The sequence below is a fragment of the Chrysochloris asiatica genome, unplaced genomic scaffold, assembly GCF_000296735.1.
Source record: "Chrysochloris asiatica unplaced genomic scaffold, ChrAsi1.0 scaffold00019, whole genome shotgun sequence".
In the NCBI taxonomy this organism is placed as follows: Eukaryota; Metazoa; Chordata; class Mammalia; order Afrosoricida; family Chrysochloridae; genus Chrysochloris; species Chrysochloris asiatica.
Window position 1 is genome coordinate 26,665,390 of NW_006408537.1, and position 17,973 is coordinate 26,683,362.

The 17,973-nt window shown below is 39.2% G+C and overlaps 1 protein-coding gene and 1 pseudogene across 5 annotated transcripts in view; both read left to right on the top strand.

Moving 5' to 3' along the window:
• Window positions 1-17,973, top strand: part of KCNQ5 (potassium voltage-gated channel, KQT-like subfamily, member 5) — a 771,186-nt gene that overhangs the window by 475,956 nt on the left and 277,257 nt on the right. The window lies entirely within an intron of this gene.
• Window positions 7,964-8,844, top strand: LOC102833729 (annotated as a pseudogene).

A 17,973-nucleotide genomic window follows, 5' to 3' on the forward strand; every position in this document is an offset into this window, starting at 1 on the left:
GACTATATCATTACTATCACATGAAAGTAAAATCTTGGTAAAGTACATTGACAGGGGACTGCCAAAGATTCAAGCCTGATTCTGAAGAGGATGTGGAATGAGGGATATCATTGCTGATGTCAGATGGGTCTTGACTAAAAGCAGAGAATACCAGATAAAGGTTTACCTGTACTTTATTGACTATACAAAAGCTTGTAATTATGTGGATCATGACAAGCTATGGCCAACATTGCGGAGAATGAATATTATAGAATACTTAATTGTGCTCATGAGGAACTTGTACATACACCAAGAGGCAATTGTTCCAATAGAACAAGGGAATATTGAATGGTTTAAAATAATGAAAGATTTGTACTAGGATGGTATTCTCTCACCATACTTATTCAGTCTGTATGATGAGCAAGTAATCCAAGAAGCTGAATTATATGAAGAAAAACATGGCATCAGAATTGGAGGAAGACTTATTAACAACGTGATATTCAGATGATACAACCTTGCTTGCTGAAAATGAAGAGGACTTAAAATACTTACTGATGAAGATCACAGATAACAGCTTTTGGTATGGGTTGTACTTCAATGCAAAGAAAACAAATAAATCCTCACTACTGGACCAATCAATATCACCCATATAAATGGAGAAAAGATTGAAGTTGTCAAAGACTTCATTTTGCTCAGGAAAACCTTCAACAATCATGGAAGCAGCAGTCAAAGAAATCAAATGAAGTATTCCATTAGGCAAATCTGCTGCACAAGACCTCTTTAAACAGTTCAAGAAAAAAGATGTCAGTTTGAGGACTAAGATGCGCCTGACCCAAGTCATGGTAGCTCTGTATGCATGTGAAATTTGAACAATAAGCAAGGAAGACCATAGAAGAATTGATGCATTTGAGTTATGATATTGGAGGAGAATATTAAAAGTGCCATGGGCTTCCAAAAGTACAATCCAGTCTGTGCTGGAAGAAGTACAGCCAGAATGCTCCTTAGAAGCCAGGATGACCAGACTTCGTTTCTCATACTTCAAACATATTATCAAGAGGGACCTGACCCTGGAGAAGGATATTATGCTTGGTCCTTTGATGAGAAATATCAGTGAGAAAGAGGAAGACCCCTGACAAGATAGATTGGCACCGTGGCTGCAGAAGTGGGTTCAAGTGTAGCAGCGATTGTGAGGTTAGTGCAGAACCAGGCAATGTTTCCTCTTGTTGTGCATAAAGTCACTATGTGAGTCTGTATGGATTCAACAGGTGACAAAGAAGCTGGTAATGGTAGCTGGCCATCACCTAATTCTGGTCTCAGCATCATGGAGACTGATATTCCCATGGTTCATTCATTCATTGCATTAATTTTTCCCGTGCCTCTTCAATTTTCTTCACTCTTCTCTCCTCCAGACAGAGAGAGACCAACAGCTGTGCCTTGGACGAACACTCATGAGTTTTATCCCAGTCACTACTCACAAAAGTAGGATGTAGAACATTATCTTTGTGGACTGTGCTGTGCCAATTTAGGTCTGTACACTTCTGAAGGCATTGTTTCCATCCTCCAACATTTCCCTGAAGAAATTCTGCACTCTTGAATATATACCACGTCAAAACAACAGCCTTGGCATCCTTGAGAAACTCCAATCGTGTTCTTTTCAAATGTTCTTTGAGTTTGGGAATAAAAAGACATTTGAAGAAGCAAGGTCTGTGGGGTGTATAGGGTAGGGTTTTCTGGTTAAATTCTCCTACAAATGCCCTTGTTGCCTTTGAAGATTGAACAGGTTCATTGTTCTGATGGAAATATATTCCTTGGTACAACTCTCCTGACCTTCTTCTCACCAATATAGTTTTCAATTTTAAAAAAATTACTTCCTAATAAGCCCCCGTGATCTTCTTGTGACCTTCAAGAAAATCTAACAAGACACTTGAGAATCTCAGAAAACAGTAGCCAGAAACTCCTGAGCTAACCTCTCTGCCTTCAGTTTAACTGGCCCAGCAAATCCCCTCAGAAGACACTGACTTGTTTGGATCTTGCTTTCTGGATCATATTGTAAATCCAAGACTTGTTTCTGATTGCAATTAGTTCCATAAGTTGCCTTCATTAGTTTTGATCTTGCTTTTCATTAGTTTTGATCTTGCTTTAAAAACTGATGGAAAGCTAACTGATCTTCATGCAAAAAGCTTGCTCATTTTTGAACCAAAATTTGCTAAGACCAAGATGTTTGCTCAGAACTGCCAATGACAAATCATGTGGAATCTCAACTTCAGTAGCTATTCTATCATCAGTGGTAATTCTAGAGTCTTCTTCCACCAATTTCTGGACTTAAGTCACAGTTTCTTCATTTGTCAAGGTTCACAGTCTTCCTTTACTTGTGTCATATTTGAGGACTACCTTACTTTTCATAAAATGTGTGATCCATCTGAAAAATTGTTGTTTTACATGGGGCAACATTCCTATACATTTGTTATAAGGCTTCAATGATTTGGAAATTTGTCCCCTTAAGTTTTGTTAGAAAATTTTATACTAGCTATAACTTCAGAATTGGTTTTTTTGTTTTTTTTTTCCATAGCACAAAAAGTATCCTTTTTTTGGGAAGACCCCCTAATGAGACTAAGATAAATATACTAATGAGAGAACTTATCCACAGTCATCCACTGATAACAGAGACATGTTTAGACAGATTTTATATGAATGAGCTGAAATCCTAATAGCAATACTTTTTGAATTACTTTTGTAAGTAGTCCAATAGGTAGATTTAGTTCTGCCATAGTCGACTCAACTCATAATGACCTTACCTATAACAGAACAAAATGCTGCTCAGTCCCATCTCATCCTCATAGTCTTCAGCAAGTTCAAGTTCATCATTATGGCTACTATGCCAATTCATCTCACAGAGAACCTCCCTCACCCTTGCTAACGCTATAGTTCACCAAGCGTGATATCTTCCACTGGTGATTGATCCTTCCTGATGTTGTATCCTAAGTGAATCAAATAATATTCTATTGTGATCCATAGGCTTCAATGGCTAATTTTTAGAAGTAGATTGTCAGGTATTTTTACCTAGTCTGTTTTAGTCTGGAAGTTCTTCTGAAACCTCCCATTAAGGTGACCCAACTAGTATTTGAATACCAGTAGCATAGCTTCCAGAACTACAGCAACATGCAAGCCATCATAGTATGACAAAGTGACAGAGAGATGGTGAATTATCATCTTGCTCATTGAAACTGGGAATCACATTGTTGCTAAGTGCTGTTGGATCACTGTTCAACTCATAGCAACCCCATGTGACAGAGTAAACCTGCCACATAGGATTTTCTACGTTGTAATTTTTATGGAAATAGACTCTCAGATCTTTGTCCTGCAAAGCCCCTGAGTGGGTTCAAACCATTAAGCTTTCAGTTCGTAGCCAAACACCTGACCATTGCACGACCAGGCCTTCTTTTGGAAATCACACTGTTGCACCTCATAATACACCAGTCCAAAGGCTGCCAAACTCTGACCTATGGACAAAACTAAGCCCCCTCTTACTGGAACAAAGCTTCACCCATTCATATAGTATTGTCTATGGGCATTTTGCACTGTAGTGGTAGAATTGAACAGTTGTAACAGAGACCATATGGATTTCAAAGTCTAAACATGATCTAATCCTTTACATAAAGTTTGCCTACTCATATTCGAAATCTCTGGAATCCCAGTGTGGCGCTGTAGGATAAGTACTGGGTTGCTAGCTGCAAAGTTGAAGATTCAAACCCACTAGTCACTCCTTGGAAACCCTATACAGGGTCTCTATGAGTCGGAATCAACTAGAAGGCACTTAACAACCCCAAATCTAGGCACCTTGGTGCTATAGCAGGTTATACATTGGGCTGCTAATCACAAGGTAATCAACTCAAATCTGCCAGCAGCTCCATAGGAGAAAGATCAGGCTTTCTGTTCCCATGAAGATTTGTAGCCTCAGAAACTCTATACAGGGTCATTATGAGTCAGAACTGACTTGACAGTACACAGCCAATCACTCTAAACCATTCCCCTTTTCCATCCTCTCCTACAGATGGCAATAACTAGTGGGAAACAACATAATCTAGAATCGCATATGCAAGAAGTAGAAATGAATGCATGTTTTTGCCAGGATTGTGCAGTGGATACTTCTGGGCCCCTGCTAGGATCATGTATTTTGAATGTCCAGAAATCTGAAGCCATTTCTGGCTTTTCATCAGAATGGCCTTCCTGCCTCAGCTCTCTGATGTAACAGAGACATCAGAGTATGCATAAACAACTGAATTTTTAACTGATGAGGGACATTAGCATTCTTTACTGCATCTCTCTTTTTAATGATGAGAAAACGGAGGTATGTTTTCACTTAAAGATACAAGAAAAGAATGCCCATGCAAACTGAGGACTTGGGCTAAAACATTCAGACTAACACCACTTTCTTCTTTTACATCTCCAATCACCACAGAATATGTTTTCATTTTAATCACACATCTGAAACAATAGCAGTCAAATATAAGTAAATGTCTCTGGAATTTTTAATGAAATATATGACATCGTATCATTCAGCTTTTATCTTTTCTTCCCCTGCACTCCCCCCACCCCCGTGGTGTTTATATCGGCATGTAATTAGCAACTTCAATATTTTGGTAGAAAAAAAAATCCTTAATATCTATCTCTATAGCAACAAGAAACCCTGATGGGCACAGTAGTTAAGCACTCTACTGCTAACCAGAAGTTTGGCAGTTCAAACCCACCAACCACTCCATGGGAGAAAGATGTGGCAATCTGCTTCTGTGAATATTTACAACTTAGGAAACTCTGTGGGGCAGCTCCACTCTGCAATATAGGGTTTCTATGAGTCAGAATGAACTGTAAGGCAATGGGTTATGTAGCAGCAAGAGGAGAAACCACATCCTTTTATTTATTGGGCACAGAGGAGGATCTACAGTTTTAAAGGCTGACTGTGAATTTCGTTTTTGAAGGTAGCAATCCATGTTTTCTACTGTCTACCCAATGGTTCCAATTTTTCTGGTTTTCAAAATACTTTAGTGACTCCACATAATGGTGCCCTGACTTTCAGCTTCCTTTCAACTCTAGGCAACAAAAATACCAAGTGCTAATGTAGGCGGATCCCAGGAGAAACGTGTATCTTCTATATTTCTTGGGCAGGTACTAACAAGTGTAGTAGTTTCAGAGTTTATGGTTATTTCTCTCTGGAGACATCTGTCAGCTGGGTTTATTTTGCCCTAATTTTGTCCCACATCATAAAGTCTATTGCCAAGAGTATTTTAACTACTCAAGAAGATTTTGTTCTCTACTGTTTTCGTTATTTTACTACTTTATTTCTATAGGCCAAATAGGGTCGAGAAAATCAGTAGCAATTCTCTGCTCCATAGCTCACATATCTTAACCCCACTCAATTGAGTTGCAAGTTTTTATTCTGTGAAGGCTTTAACACACTCTTATTGCTTCAGAAGTGATGTGCTCTCTTGTTCATGTGTAATAAAAAGCTGTATTGAGATTTCCCATGAAATGTGACTGCCTTTCATGGAAAATGTATTTTTAAAGAAAATAGATCATCTGGATTTAATCAGTTGAAAGGAATGACAATCACAATTGATTTTTTATTATCATATACAATACTTAAAATAGCTTCTATTTTTGTTTTGTGGTGGGGTGGTGTCTATTTTTATTCACTTTTACTTCTGTTCTCAATAATAATACTTGTATAAATGTCCTTCAGAGTTTCCAATTTTTATTTTCAGATAATACACATATATTCATAGAAAATGGCAACAATTAAGTCATTATTTGCCTGATAAGTTTACCAACTTTTTAAATGGAAAAATGATTCAGGCAAGACAACTATTGTCAAACATCTTTAAACATACGTATTCAACCTTTGACATAGCTCATTTTCTTGCACAAACAAACCCTTTGAAACAAAGCATGGAAAATTTAATCCACATGGGTTCATATTATCAAAACATATTAGACTGGATTATTTTCCATGGTGTCAGCATTGAAACGGTCCTTGAAAAGATGACTTTAAAAGGAGCACTCACACACATCTTACAAATGTTTTCTACCCCTCACCCTTATGGGTAACATATACTTCATTCATGTCTGTAATTAGTGCATTCCTAGAGGCAGTTCCTTGCTTAGTTGTGGACAGGTAGATGGCCTGTTTGTTAGCATGGTATCCTTGGTCAGCAGAGTCATTAGTGCTCACTTCAATAGGGAATTGAAATCACTGACTGGTTAGATAAAGCAAGGTTCATTTCCACATATGACTCTAGTCAGGCAGCTCCACTATGCTACTGTACAGATAATTAGGCCAGCTTCAAGTTATTTCCTAGAAATTAGAATAACAGGGGAAGTAACAAGTAACGCTGAAGTCCAGCTCACCAAAGCTGATGTATGCTGAGAAGATACTGTGACAAGTGAGCCTTTGGAACTTGAATGTAATTTTTTGTTGTTGTTGTTGCTAAGTACCATAGAGTCGGTTCCGACTCACAGTGACCCTACGCAGAGTTTCCGAGGCTGCAGATCTTTGTTATTGTTGTTAAGTGCCATCGAGTCGTTTCTGACCCATAGCGAACCTGTACAGGGTTTCCGAGGGTGTAAATCTTTACCGGAGTAGAAAGCCTCATCTTTCTCCCGCAGAGCGGCTGGTAGTTTCAAACCGCTGACTTTAAGGTTCGTAACCACTACGCTACCAGAGCTCCTTTACAGGAGCAAAAAGCCTTATCTTTCTCCTGTGGAACAGCTGGTAGTTCTGAACTGCTGACCTTGAGGTTAGCAGCCAGATTCGTAACCACAATGCTACCAGAGCTGAATGTACTTAGGTCATCATTTTTCAAGGAAGTTTAGTAACACAGTCCAGTTACTTGAGTGCCTCAGACATTGCTTCATGGTTTCAAACACCTAGCTTTACATGCAGAAAATTTAGATGATTAATCGATTCAATTATTTGTAGAAATTTATTCAGGTGTTAATGAAAACATGTAGAAAGTATGTAGCAGTCATGTGTCAGTGTGACACTCAACTGGCATTTTTAACTCAATCTGGTATTCTTTATTATGTTAAAACATAAATGATCAGTTTGTCATTATCTCATTTAATCCTTGAAGCACCTCTAGGAGAGATGTAATGAGATCTGTGTGGGAAGGGAGGCAATGAAGTAAGGAAAGAGCATGAGCTTGGGGATCTGCTGTACATGAGACTTGCTGACTGAGGCAATGGGGTAGAGGAAGCAGCTCACAAAAGGATGGAGTTCTGTTCTTTATATCACAGTATTATATCATAGCATGATAGTGTACAGGAGACTGATGTGCCCAGAAGGTCTCCTCTGGAGGAATGGAGGAATTAATGCTCTGATGTGAGATCTTAAAACCCAGACACGGAAATTTGGAGGCACTGCAAGAAAGTTCTGGTGTGGCGCTGTGTGCTAATGCGTTTCAACTGCAAGATTGGTGGTTCAAGCTTACCAGCTGTTCCTTGGAAACCCTATACAAACGGGGTCCCTATGGGTCGGAATCGACTCAATGGCACTTAATAACAACAACAAACAAGAAAGAGAGCCCACAACTTCCCAAACAAAGATTGGCACCATAAAAACAGTCCTTCTGGTAGAAAGATCTGGAAAGCTTAAGCAGGCTGAATTCCAAATGTGCCTTGGCTTTGGTTTGATGAAACATGGGATTTCACTTTTGCAATGTGATGTCCTCTGTTCAGTAAGACTTTGACGACTGTGTCAAAAATGTCAACTGGGGGTGGTGGATGTCTCCTCAGTGAGTGCATACGCGGGCCAACGCAAGGGTCTTCCCCTTTCCCCATCCCTCACCCCTTGCCCCTCACCTACTACCCCACCCAGGCCCCCTCGTCAGGGGGCAGCAGGGCCGCTCCCTCTGTCCTTCCGTTCCTTACCCACCCTCACCAGCCCTCATTTCTTCTTCCCCTGCCCCGGGCAGCCGCCGCCACGATCCTTCTGGAGGTGAACAACTGCGTCATCCAGGAGACGCTTGCGCTCAAGTTCCAGAACGCTGCTGCCGGAAACAAATCAGAAGCTGTAGAAGTAACATTTGTAGATTTTGGTGGGGTCCTCTATCATATTTCAAATCCTAATGGAGACATAACAAAAGTGATGTTCACTATCTCTTTGAAATTCTACAAGGAACTGCAGGCACATGGTGCTGTTGAGAGAATGTGCGGAAGTTTCTTGGTAAATCCAGAATCAGGATACATGTCTCTTTGCTATATGACCTGGAAAACCTGCTTGCCTTCAAGGAGTCCATTGTCCATCAGGCTGGCATGTTGAAACAAAATTGTTTTGCCTCTGTCTTTGAAAAATACTTCCAATTCCAAGAAGAGGGCAAGGAAGGAGAGAACAGGGCAGTTATCCATTATAGGGATGATGAGACCATGGATGTTGAGTCTAAAAAGGACAAAGTCACAGTAGTCTTCAGCACAGTGTTTAAGATGACGATGATGATGTGATTAGAAAGGTGTTTATGCAGGAATTCAAAGAAGGACATAGAGCCAGCCCCACATCCCCACAGGTCCTTGTTAGCCACAAGAAGCCCCCTGTGGAGCTGAAAGACATCGATGCCTCTGTGGGCGACAACATTGCTATATCACCTTACTGCTGTTCCCTTGCCACACCAACCCCAGTGCCAGAGACAACACCATCAACCTGATCCACACATTTCGGGACTAACTGCACGTCCACATCAAGTGCTCGAAGGCCTATATTCACACACAGATGCGGGCGAAAACTTCAGACTTCCTCAAGTGCTGAACCGTGCACGTCCAGATGCCGAGAAAAAAGAAATGAAAACAATCACCGGGAAGACGTTTTCATCCCGCTAACCCTTGGGCACAGGAAGAAGCGACTGGCAACTGAAGGCTGAAACCCTTGCTACTGGATAATCATAGCTTTTAATGTTGCACCTCTTCCGGTTCTTAGGGAGTCTCCGTTAGGGTTCCATTTTGTACACGTTTGGAAAATAGTCTGCAGAATCGAGCTGTGCTTTCAAGGACTTCATATGTGCCAAGAATTTTTTAAAAAAAGATTAATTCCACTTGATCAACTTAATTGCTTTTCTTTATCTTCCTCCCCACCCCCTTTACTCTCCTTTCTTCTTTTCCAAGCTGTTTTGCTTTGCAATATGTTTCTGGTAATGAGTTGCAGAATAATGCAATCTTAACTTGTTTTCTTCTAAGTATTTGAGTTCAAATAGGTCGCGATCATTAATAAAGAAAATCTTTCATAAAAAAGAAATAAAAGAAATGCCACTGCTTTCATCCTGCACCATATTCTCCTTCTGTGTGTTTTTCTCTTTCAGTTTTCACTTCCTAACAAAGTGCCTATTTATTTGTTTATATTGTATATGATTCATCTCTCCATTTATCCACTACTGTGCCTCCTGTACCTACAACAGTGGCTGCCACATAGTTGTTGTTAGGTGTTGTTGAGTGGGTCTGAGTCATAGCAACACTGTGTATAACAGAACGGAACACTGTACAGTGCTCACCATCCTTACAAGTGTTATGTTTGAACCCACTGTTGTTGCCCCTGTGTCAGTGCATCGTACTGAGGGTCTTCCTCTTTTTCTCTGACCTTCTTCTTTATCAAGCATGATATTCTTTTCCAGGGATTCAAAGGAATTCAAAGAAGGACTGTACCTTCCTGACACCATGACCAAAGTATGAAAGATGAAGTCTCTCCCTAGTCACTTCCAAGGAGCAATCTGGCTGTAGTTCTTCCAAAACATATCTGTTCTTTCTTCTGGAAGGCCATAGTATATTCAGTATTCTTCATCAACAACATAATTCAAATGTATCAATTCTTCTTAGTTCTTCCTTATTCATAGTCCAGTTTTCACATGCATATGAGGTGACTGAAAATACCATGGCTTGGGTCAGGCACACGTTTGTCCTCAAAGTAACATCTTTACTCTTTAGCACTTTAAAGAGGTATTTTGCAGCAGATTTGCCTAATGCAATAGGTGATTTGATTTCTTAAATGGCTCCTTCTGTGGGTGTTGATTTTGGATCGAAGTAAAATAAAATGAGTGAATGAATGTATTAGTACCTGTATCAACCCCATCAGAGCCCTGGTGGTGCAGTGTGTTAAGCGTTGAGCCGCTAACCATTGGGTGCTGGTTTGAACCCACTAGCCACTCCATGAGAGAAAGATGATGCAGTATGCTTCTGAAGATTTGCAGCCTCAGAAACTCAGTGGAGTAGTTCTACTGTGTATTGGAGGGTTGCTGTGAGTTGGAATCTACTCGACCACAGGGGTTGGTTTTTGAACTAGTCCCTATTCGGGATACAATGATAAAATGATGAATAAGTGGACAAGATTCCTGCCCTCATGATGCTTACATTATAGCAGAGGGGATAAAAATAAGCAACCGAATAAAATAATTTCAAATGGCACTGTTTGCTCCAAGAAAATTGTAACAATGTAAAAGAATCGATCAGTCAAAATCAACTCGACAGCAGTGAGTGTTTTCTGAACAATGCACTCTGGTTTTCAGCCTTAGGTACTTTTCCTGGTAAGGACAGAGCAACAGTTCTTGGAGAGGAAGAACTTGACTGTGACTGATTCTAAATGCAGGCTTCAGGCCCTTTAAAGAACAGTGTTCTATCTCTGCTCTATTTAGCAAAGCTATTGCCAGCAATTCTATTTAGCCATAAACTTCTAGTCCCATCTTCTAGGATGAAACATATTCTTTTCTGAAAGCTATAGAAAGTGGAGATCTTCAATTAACTTTGATTGACGATGATACATTCAATTCAGTCTAGACCAAATGAGTATCTTCAGGAAACTCAGACTTGAAATAAATAAATAGCCATGGGTATTGGGCATCAATTAAGAATCTAGGCCTGCCCATTCCCAGGTCTCTTCTCAAAGGATATCTTAGGCTGAGTTCTCTAGAGAAGCAAAACCTGTGAAACTTATATGTATATATATAAAGAGAAGGGTTTATCAAGGAAATGGCTCACATAGTTGTAGAGGTGGGAGAGTCTCAAGTCAGATGAACCAAGATCTGCAGGCACTCAGGCAGGCAGGTAGGCAAGAGGCAGGTGTTGCAGGTAAGAATACAGGCTTCTGAAGACTTCCAGGACCACCAGGTAATACAGCAGGTAACTAGCCTAAGTCCAAGAAACAGAGGTCTGAGGACACGCCAGATGCAAGATCCAGAACCAGGAGAGAGCAAGTAAGCTTTGCCTAAGTGTCTAATGTATCAGAAGCAAGCCACACCCCCAAGGAAACTTCCTTTCAATTGATTGGTTGTTCATACCAGACCCCATCATAGAATGGATTATGGCCCAATAAAGTTGACACAAAAAAGGGGTTACAATCCTTTTAAAAATCATAACCTGAAGCAGATACGATAGGTATATAGACATAGAAGTGTGTTAAGTAAAAGCAGGGAAGTCCTTTTTTTTATAATAGTAATAAAAATAATAAAACTCTATATGAAGATTTGCTGGAATAGTAATAAAAATAATAAATCTCTATATGAAGATTTGCTGGAAAGTCATGATCAAACCAGTATCTGAAGAACTATTGTAAGGAAGAGGAAATGCATGTCCTTTGTGGTGCTCTGGAACCTGAACTAGTAAAGGTCCTGGATAAGAAGGTGACTCTAAAGAGAAAATAGTTTTCCAACAGTCATTGCTGCTATTAACCACTGTCAAGTTGGTTCTGACTCCTAATGACCCTGTATAGGGTTTCAGAGGAGCAACTGGTGGATTTGAACTGCCAACTTTGAGATTAGCAGTCAAGAGCTTACCTTAAACCACCACATAGCAGAGATGTCTATAACAGGGCTGTGTTCCCTTAAAATAGTGAGGATTCTGGATACTGGAATGATTTCAGGAGAAACTGTACAAAAATCTATCAATGATATTTTAAAAACAGTTCCCACTTTGAGATGTAGACTCATTCAAGAATCCTTCTAGCCACAAGGATTCCCTAATTCTGGGATGAGAATCAGGGTAAGCATGCAGGGAGATCTATGTACTAGACAGTCCAATGACTGCCCCAAGGGAAGATTCATAAACTATGGGTTCTCTGGCCTCCATACTCCTCTCACAAAACACTTTGCAAGCAGAAAGTGCTATTTCCTTCCTATCCTCTCTAATTGCCTCTTCACACCACACATATGGAAGATGCAACGTTTCATTTTTAAAACCGTTAGCAGATAGTCCTGTTCTCACAACATCATAGAGGTTACAGTAATCGTGCTTATTGATTGGAATCCTTATTAACATTTAAGGGTCGTTGCACTTGAAAAGTAGAATCTTGTAGTGTTTTTTAATCAAATATTCCAAATCACCTTTAAAGCTGCTAAAAATGTACCATAGAATTTGTATTGCTTTGCAATGAAAATTGGACTCACTGTGGGTGTATTTTATGTACAAAATCCACTTCCTTCATTAGAAGAATTTTGCAGAAAGGACATTTTTAATAGTACACCATTTAGAAAGAAGGATAAATTTAGGATGCTGAAAGAAAAGTGGGCCCAACCAGTCTCTCTGATGATGGGATTTTTATATCATTGGGCTGTGTATCTTCCAGGCAATACCATATTGACCAGCAGGTCATCTGTGGTCATGGATGCTAGCATGAGTACTTCAGTCATCATAATTCATGATTCACTCACAAGGTCTTCCATCAATGTGCTGAAGTACGTATTTTATCAAAGCAACACTAAAAAATTTTATGAAAAGTCAGAGGCACAGTTGAATTTCCTTTGGGGGTTATGCCTCAAGAATTGTTTTCCAAAGAGAAAATATTCACTTACTATTAACATACTTTCTTTTAACCCCTTCATTCCATTTATGACCTCCCTCACCCAAGTGCTTTTTTAATGAGCATAGTTGACTTATATGGAAAGTTGCATCATTGGAAAGCCTATAGACCACCAAAATGTTTTCAGAGCTCAGCTTCAAGGAGGAAATGTGTGCCTGCTCCAATCAGTACCAGAGCTCATGCTACTAATTTGCCTCAGAGAGATGCCTTCTTCAAACATCAGCTTCCTTTCTTCTTTCTTTGTGTTTATCAAGCTTGGGTTATTCATAATTGTTTGTGAGTGTCTGAGGGGCTGTGTGTTTGTGTGAATGACCATGGTGTAATGTGCCATGGTTCATTTGATGAAACAACAGCAGAGCTTTTCTAAATGCTTTATTTTCACATCATTCTCCTGTTTGCTAAATGAATCCATGAAATGGCTTTTTAATGCATTTTGAAAGGATGATGTCGTCAGCATGGACTCTTCTCCCTACTGATTGAAACATGAACTTAGGAAGCTGAACATCATCTGTTCCACGACCACTGTGACATGTCCAAGTAAAACTTTGTATCCAATTAAATGTAACAAAATTATTCTTAATTCATCCAGAAGGAAAATTGGTGGTAGTTTCTTTAATTAAATTTAGAGACTATTGAATTGATTATATATATATTTTCATAAATGCCTTGCTTCTCCTTTTACAATGATCAGTGTCTTCCAAAGAAAGGAGTTTTGGAAAAAAGATCAGCATTAAAGTGAATTTCCTTGGAAACAAAATATAAATGATTGCTTCAGGAAAAGGCCAAGAGTCCTTACAGAATAATTTTTTAAAAAAAAATATGCAGCCTGTGCTGTCTCAGGACTCATGTATGAAAGAAAAAATAGCCGTGTTTTTCAAACTGATCAGAAAACTTAGTAGTGTAAGTCAGTAACCTGTACCAGAATTGGCCAGGTTCCCACTCCCAGTCCTGCCTTCCTGATTCCGCACCACAGACATCTTAACCTTTTGTATGCCATGCACCATTAGCAATCTGGTGAAGCATTACTCAAAATATTGTTTTAAACGCATAAAAGAAAAATGCACATGACTAAAAAAGACAAAACATATGTGGAAATGCTGCTATTAGATTTTTTTTTTTTAATTGTAGTATGTCATTGCTGGTGAACCCCATGTCTCAATGCTGTGACCTCAGAGGAGTTATTCTGTGGCAGGTCGGTGTTTCTCTACCCAGAGAGTCTGTCTCTGGAAAGGCAATACAGAGAAAAATGTATTGTTTGTTCTCCATGAGATCATCCTACAAGATATATAACCTCTGAAATAACCTTTTTTTATTTACCTAAACTCTTCCTAAACCTTATATGCTTGATTTGCCTTGTCCGCAGGCCATCATGTTCTATACATTTACTTGTGCCAGGAAAAAAGTTCTTCCTTACCTCTAACTAGATTCTGTGCTCAAGATTTATATCTACATTTACATGTGGAGGTCTAAAATTAGTTTTGTCATCTTTTCCCCAAAATGAGTTTGTCCTTTTGATTTCCTCCTTAGGAGACCCATCAGTAACTACATGCATGAAAGCCTCAGTGTCATCTTTCAATTTTTAGCTGCCACATCCCTTTCCCAACCTCTACTCCCAATCTTCTCCCCAGATGATATCTCTGATGAGACTAATACCTTGTTGAACATTCTCCACTTTCTTTTGAAACTAAATACAGATTCTGCCATATAAATTTCTCCCCAATATGGCCCAGACTACCAAGTCAGCTGCCTGTCTCACCCTGTGCTGGAGTCAGACATCGTAACTTTATGTTCCATGAAAACAGCAGATGTATTGCCTCATTTGTTTTCCAGTTTGCTGCCTTTCTCATATTGTACACTCCTTCTGGATTTTTCCCCAGACACTTCTCTTGTTGAAATCTTACTCTTCAAAGATCAACTGAAAAGCAGAATGTGGGACCTTATCCAAAGAAGCAGTGACACCAGAGATGGAGGAAGAGATGGGGACATGAAGAGAGGGAAAGGCTGAGGACTCTAGATTCATGGAAAAAGAGGGACTAAGAGCTGGGGGCCAGGAGGCAGACTTGCAGAATGTGCCCTTTGGTGGTGTAAATTATTATATATGCCTGAGTGTTTAAAAGAAAAAAAAAAAAAAAAAGCTAAAATGAGTAGAGAGAAATACTGATGGTACATGGAGGGGATTATAATCATAGCAATGAAACAAAGTATATTATTTGTTAAATGTAAAACTGATGATCTGCCTTATAAACATTCACTCAATTCACAATAAAAACTTAAAAAAAAAAAAAAATCAGCTCAAGCACCATTATTAAAAGACTTTCTCTTTTTGCGCCTACTCCTCCAATTGAATAGACTCTCTCCCCACTTTCAGAACCTATAGCTTTTCATAGTGCTTATCTGTCGCTTTCTTTCATTATGTTCCAACTTGTTTACCCTGCTGATATCACTAGGTTACAAATTCCTTATAAGTACAGATTGCTTTATTTAACCTAATACTTCTTATACTGTTCAGTGTAGTACCTTTCACCATGGATACTGAATACAAGTTTTCAATTGAATTGAAATGATTTCTATGCAAAATAAATTTTCAGGAATAACTTGCCCTACACTTCTCATGTATTTCAGAATGATGAATTAGATAGTAGGTATTCCCAGTCTTTATTAATAGATTGATTGTAATTGGTTGTGTGCCATTGAGCCAATTCCAACTCATAACGACTCTGTATAGGATTTTGGAGGCTGGAATGATTAATTAGTAAATTCTAGTTATTCTGTTCTTGCATCTGGCCTTCATCCTCACTGTGCAGTGGATTAGAATATTCTTTCTCTGCATTCACTGCCCTAACTCCTGCTGGACTCTCAGGTCACAGTTTGGTCAGCACTTTCTTCTGGAAGCCTTTCCTAACTCCAGGACTGGTTTCATGGGTGTGAACTTGGTTCAATGCTCTGCTGTTACCATCTAGAAAATCTTAAGAATTTTTGATCATGGGCCCTGCATTTTCATTTTGCCCAGGACTCTGGAAATTAATAGCCAGTCCTACTTATCATTTTCTTTCCTTGTATTTTCCCATATTTTTGTAATAATCACACAAGAATTTAAATTTTCATTTACATTTGTGTAGTAATCTGTATGCTTTAATAGAATATAAACTATGAGGACCAAAATGAGACAGAATTAGCCTTATTTACTGTTCTATACCCATGGCTCAGGTGGTCCTCTAGGATAAACAGTAGACTACTAAATGCAAGGTCAGCTGTTCAAATCCACCAGCCACTCCTCAGAAACCCTATACAGGGTAGGTACAAGTCGAAACCCACTGGATGACACTTAGCAACAACAAGAACCCATGGCTCAGGCTAGCACTATTATATAAAATGGACTTCAAAAAGTTCATGGAGAAGTGCAATGAAAAGATAATGGAAATTTTCCTTGAACTTTTTGAAGTCCTTCATATTGTTTGTCAATATGAATGAATGAATGAATGAATGAATGAACTTGCCCATCAATAGTCCCTTGGGCAGCCCAAGCAACAGAGGTACTCATTTGCACGGGTCTTTGATTTGTGTTTCACAGGTGGATCCCTGTAGAAAGGACAGAATGCTGGTACAATAGCTGGTACAAAAAGGTGAGGTGATCTCAAAGAAGACAACGGGCAATGTTGTGACATGAAAGATAATTAAGCCACACCAGATATTATGTAGGAGGAACCAGGAAAGGATTCCTGATAGAGATCTATCATGAACATAAACATATATCATGAAGCTACTATTGGGATGATTGTGGAGAAAGAAGATGTCTAAATCATTAAATTATTCTCCGCTTGCTTTTCCTAATGTTTTCTGGTAAGCCTAGAACTAACGGACATATTTAGATAGTGATCATTCACCAGAAGGGAAATGCCTGTCACTGGTCATATCATCATCCTCCCAATTTGTTATCCCTGAATTTGATTTTCTGATTGGTAGTGTAGGGTTGGATCAATGAGGTGATTTCTAGTTTATAATGTCCTGTCTTTTTGGGCCAATTTAAAGTACAATCCAAAGTGTTCTGAATCACTAGACGCATGAGTCAAAGGCATCATAACTAGTCATTAACATTACATACCATGTTCTTTTCACTAGTAAATTCCTCCACCTTCTATTGAGAATGGAACTGGTTCCTTCTCTATTTGAGAAGTTAGAGCAGTATTCCAAGAGCCTCATTAAGCCAAGAATGTGACTGCAACACTCATCTATGCATGCCCATTCAGCAACGTTGTATTGTGGCTTAGCTTCCAAATGCAGGGCTTGAAAACCCTCCTTTTGCTATACAACCTTGAATGAGTTAGTAAATGTTTCTAATTCTCAGTTTCCACCTCTGTAAAAATGGAGATAATGGTATTTTGACTTCCATAGGATTGGTACTGTAGGATAATCACTAGAATACTGACCATAAGGTTGGCAGTTCAAACTCACCGGCCACTTCCTGGAAACCCTGTTTTGCGTGGGTATGAGTCAGAACCAACTCGATGGTACTTAACAACAATAATATGGTTGCTATGAGTCAGAATCAACTAAAAGGCAATGGGTTTGTGTGTGTGTGTGTGTGTTTTGTATGTGGAATAATGCATGTGAAATAGGCTCAGCACAGTGCCCATCAGATAGGAGCTCCATAGTACATAAGTAGCTCTGAACTTCCACCAAAGTTCTGCGTTGAGACAGATAGAAAGAAATAAAATGCATGAGGTCAGAAAACTTTTTTCTCCAAAAGGTTAGATAGCAAATAGTTGGGGTTTTTCATGTTACCATCTGTTACAACTACTCAGTTTTGCAATTGTAACATAAAAGCAACCATAGATAATGCATAAACAAGTAGGCGTGACTTGTGTTCCAATAAAATTTTATTTACAAAATCATGCATTAGCGTCAATAATTGTTTCCCAGACCATAATTTGCAAACGCCTGACTATAAATTCTTAGGAGATCCCTGTCAAGAATGATGGGAAGACTTAATATTTCAGTCAGATCAAACAAAGAGGAGAATGGGACTAACTCCTTTTCCATAGTGAAAACTGATATTTTAAGGGGGTGTGGCGCTGTGGGATAAAGTACTGGACTGAAAGGTCGGTTTGAACCACAAGATCAGCAGTTCAAACTCACCAGCTGCTCCTTGGACACACTATACAGGGTCGCTA